Source organism: Neovison vison, chromosome 6, assembly GCF_020171115.1.
Source record: "Neovison vison isolate M4711 chromosome 6, ASM_NN_V1, whole genome shotgun sequence".
NCBI lineage: Eukaryota > Metazoa > Chordata > Mammalia > Carnivora > Mustelidae > Neogale > Neogale vison.
In genome coordinates, this window is record NC_058096.1 from 165,558,511 (window position 1) to 165,568,778 (window position 10,268).

A 10,268-nucleotide genomic window follows, 5' to 3' on the forward strand; every position below is an offset into this window, starting at 1 on the left:
AGGCCCAGTCTCACTGTGTGATCATGGGCAAGTGCCCTGCCCTCTCAGAGCCTCCAGGAAAAGGCCATATGGCAGGGTCTGTCCAAGGACTCCTGATCTTGGGCCAGCCACTCCTAAATCCACACTTCTTACAGAGCCCAGCAACACTGGGCCAGGACCGGCCTGGGGCCCTTGGGAGAGCCCTGTCTGTGATGATGGTGTAGCTGAGCGGCCGATTTCAGTATCTTTAGACAAAGCCTCCAGATGGACCTCAATGGCTGGGGAGGGCTGGACAGGCTGCCACGCTAAGCCAGCCGGCTGCCACGGGGCCACTCAGGGGACTTTCCGCTAATTGGCTCCCTGGGGAAGAACAGCCACCATCCCATCCATCCGGAACAGAACAGTCAACCTATCCATCCGTCCATCCATCCATTCATTCACTGAGAACCTACAGTGTGGATGAGGCACTGAGCTCGGCTCTGGGGGGACACTGGGAGGAGTGAGATAAGGCACCGCACAGATGGGGTTCACACCCTGCTGGGGGAGACCCACAGGGGAGAATAGGAAGAGCCCCAGTACAATATGCAGCAAGAAGAGAGTTAAGCCGGCGCAGGAGAGTGTTGGATGGGGGAGGGCATTGCCTTCTAAGCTGGGACCTGAATGGCCAGATGGAGCTCCGGTGTCAGTGTTGGTGTTGGGGGACAGGACTCTAGGCAGAGGGGATGCCAGGTATAAAAACCAAAAGACACGCTCCAAGTGAGGGGTCTTCCCAGGACCAACAAGGAGGCCGTGTGGCTGAACGAGTGGGCATGGGTGGGAGCGGAAGGAGAGGAGGTGGGAGATATCAGCAGGTACACAGCAGGTAGGAAGAATCTGGACTTCTGGCAGAATGCCCTGGGAGTGGTGAAGGGTCGGTGAGGGCAGAACCTTCCCAGCAGCTGTGAGCCGCTCCTTCTGCTGCAGGATCATCCATGCACAGTCCTTACCCTCAAGGCCTTCCACCGGCCCACAATTCCCCCTCCAGGGAGGTATGGTCGTGCCCATTTAACAGATCAGGAAATTGAGGCTCAGGAAGCGGAAGTTACTGAACCAAAGCGATAAGTATCAGAAGCTGAGGTTAGCAGGGACTCTGGGTCCTGCCATTCCCGCTGAAGCCAGCCCAGAGAGATACTTCGCTTTCCCTGCCGTTCTTAAAATGTGGATCGGTTGCTAACATTGAAAAATTAGAAAACCTCACATAAACTATTTCTTGGCTTTTCCAGTGTTCCTTGAATAGTCAGTCTATGGCAGCATTAAGCCCTAGCCTTAACCAGGGTCAACTGTGGCTGTCTCTTCAGGCAAGGGGAGAGAAAACATTCTGGTTTGGCACAGAACCCCTTTACCAACTGTATCACAGTTGGTCTTGTCCCTCGAGGTGTCCTCCCTGGTCTGCAGCATCCAAGGTTGACCCTGTAGGGGCCTCTGGTTGGGCCCACTGGCTGCTCTAAGCCCTTCCCTTGCTCAGCTGATGGGGGGTAAATATACCAGAAATCTTCTAAGGGAATTGCCACCAGCCCCGCCCCACACTCCCTGATATTCCACAACTAGATCAAGTCACTTTCCTGCCCCAGGAGCAGAGACACCCAACCCCAGCGTTCAAGAAATGGATTCAGAAGCCATCAGAGCCAGAGACCATGGATGAAACCATCCCTCCAGAGGAAACTGAGGTCCAGCAGGGCTCAGGGTCACTCAGTCTTCCCAGGAATCCCTCTAGAGATACGCTGAAAGAAGGGCATCTCCTTGGCTCAGAGGCCCAGCCCTGCCTCTGTTCAACCATGAGAATTGGGCAACAAGCCTCAGTTTCCCCATCTGTTCACTGAGGGGTTCATTGGGATGTTCTCTGAGGCCTCTCCTATCTCAAGCACCCATTATCTGAGGAGAGAAGCAGCTTGCCTCTCTGGAATCAAACTCAGCCTCTTCCCCTTCTGCCTGTGTGACCTTGGGTCAGTGGCTTAACCTCTTTGAGGCTCGGTTTCTTCATCCATAAAATGAAGATGTAATTTATGGGTTTATGGTGAGATCCCAACAGATGATTAAAAAACAAAACAAACAAAACACTTTGACACACAGTAAGTGCTCAGTAAATGTGAGCTGCCCTGTATCCCTCCTTGCAAAGGTTTATGTCAAGGTCATGGCCAACGCAGCACTATCCCAGACTGGCACGGAGGCCATTTCCCAGCGAAGGCCAGGCTCCAGGTTACCTCAGCAGGTGTCTGAACAGCTGAGCAGTGGAGTCTCAGACTGAGGTCACCCTTCACTTTAATGTTACAGAGTTCCTCCCCTGTGCCAGGCACCCTTGTCAACTTCGGAGAGCGGAGAGCGGTCCAGCGGAGAACAAGACGCTCTTGGGCTTTGGAGTGGGCTGACATCCTGTGGGCTGCGGGGGAGGAGCATAAAAGGGAGGAGTGGAGCAGAAACGCCCGGGTAGGAATTGGGGCTCCTTCAGAGCCAGTGGTCAGGGAAGAGCTTATTAGGGAAGACAAGGTAGGAACAAGGGAGGGGGCTGCAGGACAGGCATCCCAGCTGGAGGGTCCTGCAAGCACGTGGGCCTGGAGGCAGTCACACCGCCGAGGTTCGGCTGGAAGGGAAAGAAGATGGATGCGCGTGCTGTCAGGAGAGGACAGTGCGGGGAGGATGTCAGCCAGGCGACAGGGCGTTCACGCAGGCCTGGAAGCTGCGGTAAAGCAAAGCGCCAGGATTCTATTTTAAGGAGACAGGAGGCCCTGAGGATTGAAGTCGAGCTCAGTGGTGGGCTTTCCATCCCACACGGAGGCCAGCGGCAGGCTCAACTCCTACCCTAGGAGTCTGGCTCCAAGCCCACAGCTCCCGGCCAGGAAATGAAGCCTGAGGGAGGCCCTCTGCGCCCCGGGGCGGAGGGTGCAGGACTGGGGGAGGGGCACGGGCTGGGGATCCACGGTGGGGGACACGAGGTGAGGTCTGGGGCTGGGGCATGTCTGGGAGGTGCCCGAGGAGGTCCCGGAACTAGGGTCCAGAGGAGGGGTGGGGGTTATAAGCCAGGGGGTGCAGGCGCAGATCTGAGCCAGTGCTCCCCCACGTCCCGAGTCAGGCAGCAGAGCACACGCCGCCTCAGCCACAGTGAGCGCCACCGAAAGGGGCCTGTAGCAGCCCTGGAGCCCCCCACTCCCCGCCCCCCCCCCCCCGCAGGCTGAGCGCCCGGTGCCCGGTGTAGCACCGCCCCCTGCTGCCCGCGCCGGGTATCGCACCAAGGCTGCGCCGCGCCCGGGCTGCGCGCGGGCTGCGCGGGTAGGACCCGAGCTGGAGTCCCCGCAGCCAGGGGCTACCGAGGTGGGGGCGCAGAACGCACGGGCGGCAGTACGGAGAGCCGAGCAGGGGAAGGAGGCTCACTTTTAACCCCAGCCCTGGCTGCCCTCCTGTGACCTTGATAGCCCCCCAACCCTGGATCTCACTTCTCAGTGGGACATGGCCAAGGTCATGCATTTAGATTGCCGGGCCTGCCAGCGGGGCTGTCCAGCAGCGCTGTCCCTGCAAGCCAGCATGCTACACGATTATCTGAGCCTCAGTGTCCTCATCTGTAAAACAAGGGTCATCATTCCCCCACGTGGCTTAAAAGCTCACCTCTCAAACCATTAAATTTCAGCAGTTAGAATCCAAGCTAAATTCTCCAAAAATTTCCTTTTTTTTTTTTAAAGATTTTATTTATTTATTTGACAGAGAGAGATCACAAGTAGGCAGAGAGGCAGGCAGAGAGAGAGGAGGAAGCAGGCTCCCTGCTGAGCAGAGAGCCCGATGCGGGACTCGATCCCAGGACCCTGAGATCATGACCTGAGCCGAAGGCAGTGGCTTAACCCACTGAGCCACCCAGGCGCCCTCTCCAAAAATTTCTATATCATTTTAGTTTAAATCTGCCTTACTGCGGCGCCTGGGTAACTTAGTCCGTTAAGGGTCTGCCTTTAGCTCAGGTCATGATCCCAGGACCTGGGGATAGAGCCCCGCATCGGGTTCTCTGCTCAGAGGGGAGACTGTTTCTCCCTCTCCCCTCTGCTCATGCTCTCTCTCAAATAAATTTTTTTTAAATCTTTTTTAAAAAATCTGCCTTATTCATGCATTTCCTTTCAGCTCTGGAATGAAGCAGAAATAACTGTTGAACTTGAGGCTCTTCTAACCAAAGATGATGGTTTTCAAGAAACAAGACCCTCCAAAAGTCAAGTTTGTAGGTCGGTTAAAGATGTGCAAACACCTACCTTGGGAGTCAAAAGATAAATGACAGACCAAGAAAAATCTTTGCAATTCCTATAACAAAAGTCTAATACAAGAGTCAGCAAACATTTTGCGTAAAGGGCCACATGGTAAACATTTTCATCTTCCAGGCTGTAAGATCAAAACTACTCAATGAGCATAGTTTGGCTCCAGTAGAGTTGCATTTACAAAAAATAAGGCCTGATGTAGCCCATGGATGGGCCCTAGTTTGTTCTCATTTAGCCAATATATAAAAAGCTCTTAGAAATCAAGAAAAGACAACCCAATAAGAAACACACAAAGAACATGAATAGACAGTTTAAAGAAAACTTGTGAGTCCCCTACACATACAACAAATGCCCAACTTCACACATAGAAAAGAAATAGAAATTTCATTTCTCCCTCATCCGAATGGCACTTCTATCAGGTGCCAAGACAGTCTGTCCGTGATACCATGGGACACAGGTCCATTCCGGCTGCTGGTGGGAGCTCACAGTGGACACCCTCCCCAGGGGAGGCTCTGCATATATGTGCATCGTGATTACCCTCTGACCCAGCAACCCCCTGGAGGGCATGATCCAGCAGGCATCTTGGGGTTCCCTGCAATGCAGTGAGCCGCTGCTGCTGTGTTTGGAAACAACCCCCGCAGGAGCCAGTTACAGAAACCCCACTTTGGGTGCACAGAGTAATATCACACACCTGTTAACGGCAAGGAGGAGGTTCCGAAGCTGATACGGAAAAATCTGCATGCGCGCAAACATCAAGGGGGAAAAAAGCGAAGTGCGGAACTGTGTATTTAGAGTAAGGCTTTTCTGTAGAACAGGGTATGGCAATAAGAGCCTATTTGTATGTGTTTGTGTGAAGAAGCACTGAAAGGGTCCCTAAGAAACCAGTACGAGTGCTTACCCGTCTGGGGAAATGTGTGGTCAGGGGCAGGGAGGAGAAAGAGAATTCTCAGGATAGATCGTTGAAGTTTTTAAACCCTGTAAGCATGTATTTTCTCTTCAGAAACTTAAAATTCTTAAATCAACGACTATGGCTTTGATGAGGAGTGAGGGATAGAAGCCAGAAGCATAAATATAGATTTCTCGAGTGTGTATGGGAAAATGTATGTTTCCTTGTGTGTAAGTATCTGGAAGGAGGACACCCTCCCCCTCGAAAAATGCCCACAAAGGTGACCTCTGGGAGGAGCACGGGGCCAGGGTTTGGAGGGAGACTCACCTTTCATTGTCGTTCCTTTTGGAGCGTTGGATTTTCTTTAATTTATTTTTTGTTGTTGCCATATACATGATTTGAAGTTTTCAAATCAAAAGAAAAAAAGATGAAAAAGTAGGCAGATGAGAGCCTACGGGCCATTAAAACAATATAGCAGCTCCCCGGGTATGGTGCTCGCCATGAGCCACCTTCTGTTCCAAGTGTTTGCGTGCATTCGCTCCTTTCATGACCTAGCAATTGCAGAGGAAACTGAGGCCAGAGAGGGGAGCTCCATGCCCTACATCACGCATGGATGGGCACGTGACCCATCAAGCCCATTCCCACCCAGGAAACAGCAAACACCCACTGCGTAACACTGGAATTCCCTCTGTAAAGTCCTCTCAACTTGTTGCCCAGCCTTTGTTTGAATACCTTCCCACACAGGAAGCTCACCACTTTACACACAGGGCATTCCATGGCCAAGTGGCTCTGTTAAAAACTCCTCCTCACTCAGCAGGAGTGCTTCCCTGTCCCTGACTCTGCCCTCTGAGCCACCTGCTTCCTCTGCCAAGGCAAGCCACATGGGCACACACACATCAGGGCAGCTACAGCTGGTCCTGTTCCCTCCGTGGAGCAACCTGCATAACACCTCCCCTTCCACACAGTTGCAGTGAACTTCACAGGACCAGGGCCCACACGCAGGAAGCCCCAACCAGTCTCTCCTGGCTCCTCTTTATTCTTTGCTTTGGCCATACTAGCCTTTGGTCTTGCGCATATTAGCCAAGACTGGGCTTACCTCAGGGCCTTTGCACTTACTCTTGGCTCTATCTGGAACGCTCTTAACATGACTGTGTCTTCCCATCCTCAGCTTCGAAGCAGGAGTGCGACCTCCTTGGACAGGCCTTCACTGAATACTCTAGTTAACACAGCTCTCCCCCATTCTCTTTCCCACTTTTCCACTTCACTCCAGAATCATCTTGCTTATGCGTTGCTTTGTTTGTAATAGAACATGGAGCCCCAGCAGACGAGGCCCTCGTCTACTTCATTCGCTGCTGGGTCCCAGCGCCTAGAACACTGCCTGACATGTGTTTGACACACGAACGGATGGATGAATGCAGAGGTCTCACCGGCCTGCAGGGACAAGCCAGGAGAGGCTGCATGCCCTCGGGGCGGTAGGTCTCAGTGCCCATCTCTGGAGCCTGCCCTGAGCAGCCCTGCCCAGGCACCGTCATCAGTCTCTGCCCTTTCGCCCCTCCCTTCTCTCATCCACTGCACAGGGCAGAGGTGAGGCCAAGAGGCCACCCTCCCAGAGAAATATCAGGGCTCTAAATTCAATTTAAAACAGTTTAATTGCCTAATTGCTCTGCTCTTCGGTGCAGTTTGTTAACAGAAGCGGTTCTGCAGCAGCCAGGCCAGCCTAGCAGAAAATTGGCATTTCAGCCAGAGGGAATTAAAGAGGCAGAGCCCTGAACCGCCACAGATCCCGGCCAGCCCACTGCTCCTGCACCGCCACCCCCGGCCCCACATGAGGCGGTAGGGACGGGTGCGCCAGAGCTGAGCCTCTGTCCAGGCAGACGCACATGCGGGTCTGAGTAGTGTCTGTGTTTAGGAAGAGCAGGTGTTTCTGCCGGCGTGTTTGGATCTCTCTGCTGTGTGCTTACCTAAGCATGGCTGCGCTTTCTCTTTCTTTATGTTTAAGCCATGCTTTCAAATAGGGAACACAAGCAAATGGTGTTTTAATTCAAAGTGTAAGTGCGTTTGCAGCAACAAAACCCCCTTTTTCCCCCACTTTGATCCCGGACCACCAGTTCCTTTCCCCAGACCCATACTGTTACATTTCATGTGGGTCCTTCTAGAGGTATCTTGTGCTTGTATATGCATAAGACCGTTTTAACACAGAGGATCACATACCATAAACATAATTCTGCCTTTCTCCCCCGCTCGCTGTATCTCCGAGACTGTTTTATCAGAGCCTATCTCGTCTTTGCCATATTGAATGACCGCCTTGATGCCTTTCGTAACTCCCCCTATTGCTGGACATCATGGTTGTTTCCAGCCCTGCGCTTTAGAAGAAACAGTGCCCTCTCAGTATGTACACAGGCCTCATTTCTGCACATAATGGAGTATGTGGGCTTAGAACTCATATTCCTGTTCCAAATCCAGTTGGCTTTTCCTACCCACAAAACAATACTGGCATTCTACAGGACTAGGAAAAGTGCCCTAATCCCATGGACTCAGAAACAACTTCGATTATGCTCAGACCCTAGTGCATCCCGATTCTGACTTCAATTTCACCCAGACGGGTTCGTAGCATTCAGACTATTTTGCAAACTCTCCTTTTTTTCCTTCACTCGACAATCAATGATACTCATCTTCCAGTGTAAGTAAACAGCTCTGCTTTGGTTTTGAGGGCTGAATAGCGCACCATTGTGCTCTCTCCTACTACAGCAGGATTTAACCACTCCCTTATTGGAATCCAGATTGTTGCCAACTTTGTGTTATTACAAGCTGCGCTGCAGGGAAATTCCTTGAAGCTAAGTCCTGGCACACACCCTCTCTTCTGCCTTAGGGCAGCTTCCCAGAAACGGAATTTCTAGGTCAGAGGGTGTGTACTTTTGGGGGGGGAACTGCACATTTTTAAAAATCACTTGAAACATATTTGTGCGTGTGTATCCCATTACGGTTGTGTCTTTGGGCTTGTGCCTGTAGTTTCTTACAGGTACCCAAGCAAATCTGTTGCATTGATTTGCATAAAGAGGGGGGGTGTGCTTTCTCTCCACCCTTAGTCTCTAGGAGTACTCCGTGCTTCCGCCTCCTCTGCCTAATATCTGGGGAAGTACAGGACTGTCTCCCATGCCTGTACAGGGTCATGCTTGCCCTCTGAACATGGCTGTCAGAGGGTCTGTAGACTGCATTCTGATTCCCAAGCTCCCCCTAGGGTGCCCCCAGTAGCCAGGGTCAGGAGCCCAACCCAGCCTGGCTTTCCATGACAGGAGAGACATCAGACTCATTGGCAGTCCAGGACCTCCAGCCCAGGTATGCTGGTGTTAAAAGATATCCATTCAGAATTGATTCTGGTTGGCTCTGTCCTGGCAGCACTTGGGTCTGCTGTCACGCGTGGAGGAGAGACAGCTCGCCCCCAGCTCCAGGCATCAGCTCCTGGCTTGTGACCCCGATTCCTTCTCTTTTCCCTGCAGTTCCAGGCACAGCTTGGGATTTCCTCATATGGACCAGCTAAGAGTGCACATTCGCTTGAACCATCACAGCATCCAAGGAACCGTGGGGTCACAGGCCAACTCTGGATCCAGAGGTCGGAGCCAGCTCTCCTGTCCCACCCTGCTCGATCACCCAGCAGCCAACAATGAAGGGGTCAGAACCGATAACTCTCGCCAGTTGCCTCACCGCTGGGATAGCTGCAGTCTCAAGGAAGGACTCCAGAAATCCAAAAGGCTTCCAGCCACAGAGGAGGAGAGCAGCTGCGGACCAGAAACAGCTATTCGACATCACAGAAGTCAGTGGAAACAAGGCTTGACTTGCTTGTCTTTGAAAAGCACTAAATGATTTGGCAGAAGGGATGACTGGAAAACAGTGGGCTGTTTCACTGGTCCCCACTGCTGTTCCTGTTTTCCTGCACTGGCCCTCCCAACTTGAATGAAGGGCTGCAGTTTGAAGCTGAGGCTGAAACTTCACCACAGGTGATGTTTCCAACCGCAGGTCCTATCAGGCTGGACTTCTGTGATTCAGCAAACTCCTACTCATCCTGCAAAACCCTTCCCAAAGTTACTTCCTCAGGGAAGCCTTCCCTTGTTCGCTCTGGCAAAGTTGGCCCAGAGTGATCTATCTTTGCCCTCTGAGTATCCACCATCCATCAGTTCCCTAGGCTCTGGGTCTGATCTAGGGCTTCTGACTTCCCCAGCCTCATATCCCTTTGTTCCATGAAAGAGGAGCTCAGGGTAAGGTGGATATTTCGATCACTTAAAGGAACAAAAATTGTTTTCACTCATTCATGCATTCATTCATTCAGCCAATATATACTGAATACCTACCAAAGACCAGGCCTGTGCCAGGTGCCCTGACAGATGTCACAATAACCGAATAATATCATAAATAAATGCAGCATTACAAAGGATAGTGTGTGAAGGAGAGACAGCATCATACAAGGGCTGAGAACATGGGCCTAGAGCCCGACTGCCTGGGTCTGAATCACACAGCTCCACCACTTACCAGCAGGATGAGCGTGGCCAAGTCACTGAACTTCCCTGAGCCTCAGTTTTGATATCTGTAAAATAGGGATACCCACAGTGCCCGCCCTATTCTTCCACCGGAAGGATTAAATGGGTCACTGGAGAAAAAAGGCCTGAGAGCTGTGTGTGGACCGCAGCAGGAGCTAATACACACCTGTATAGCAAACCCCTGCGCCTATGTACCAGGCACGCCTACCTTCTTTGGAAGGTCAAGGAAAGCTAGCGTTTGAGCAGGAGACTGGAGGATAGATAGGAATTAACCATGGAGGGAGACCAGAAACATTCCAAGCAGAAGGAGCCTGTGTGTGCAAAGATGCTGACCGGCTGGTGCCCCACAGTGGACATCCCACCTCTAGCACATCACAGTTCCATCGGAACAAGAAGAAATGGGGGGACACGGGGGGCATGAGGCAACCTCCATGAGGTGTGTGCTGGAAAGTGGATGGCCCTTCCTTTCTATCCTAAAGTGTGACAAGAGGAATAAGATACAAAGCATTTAAAGAAGATATTCAATATTGGATGTGCACTAAATTTCCGAATAAAACATTTCCAAATATGCAAATGATCTTGAGTTGGCTTCTACAAACATGACTG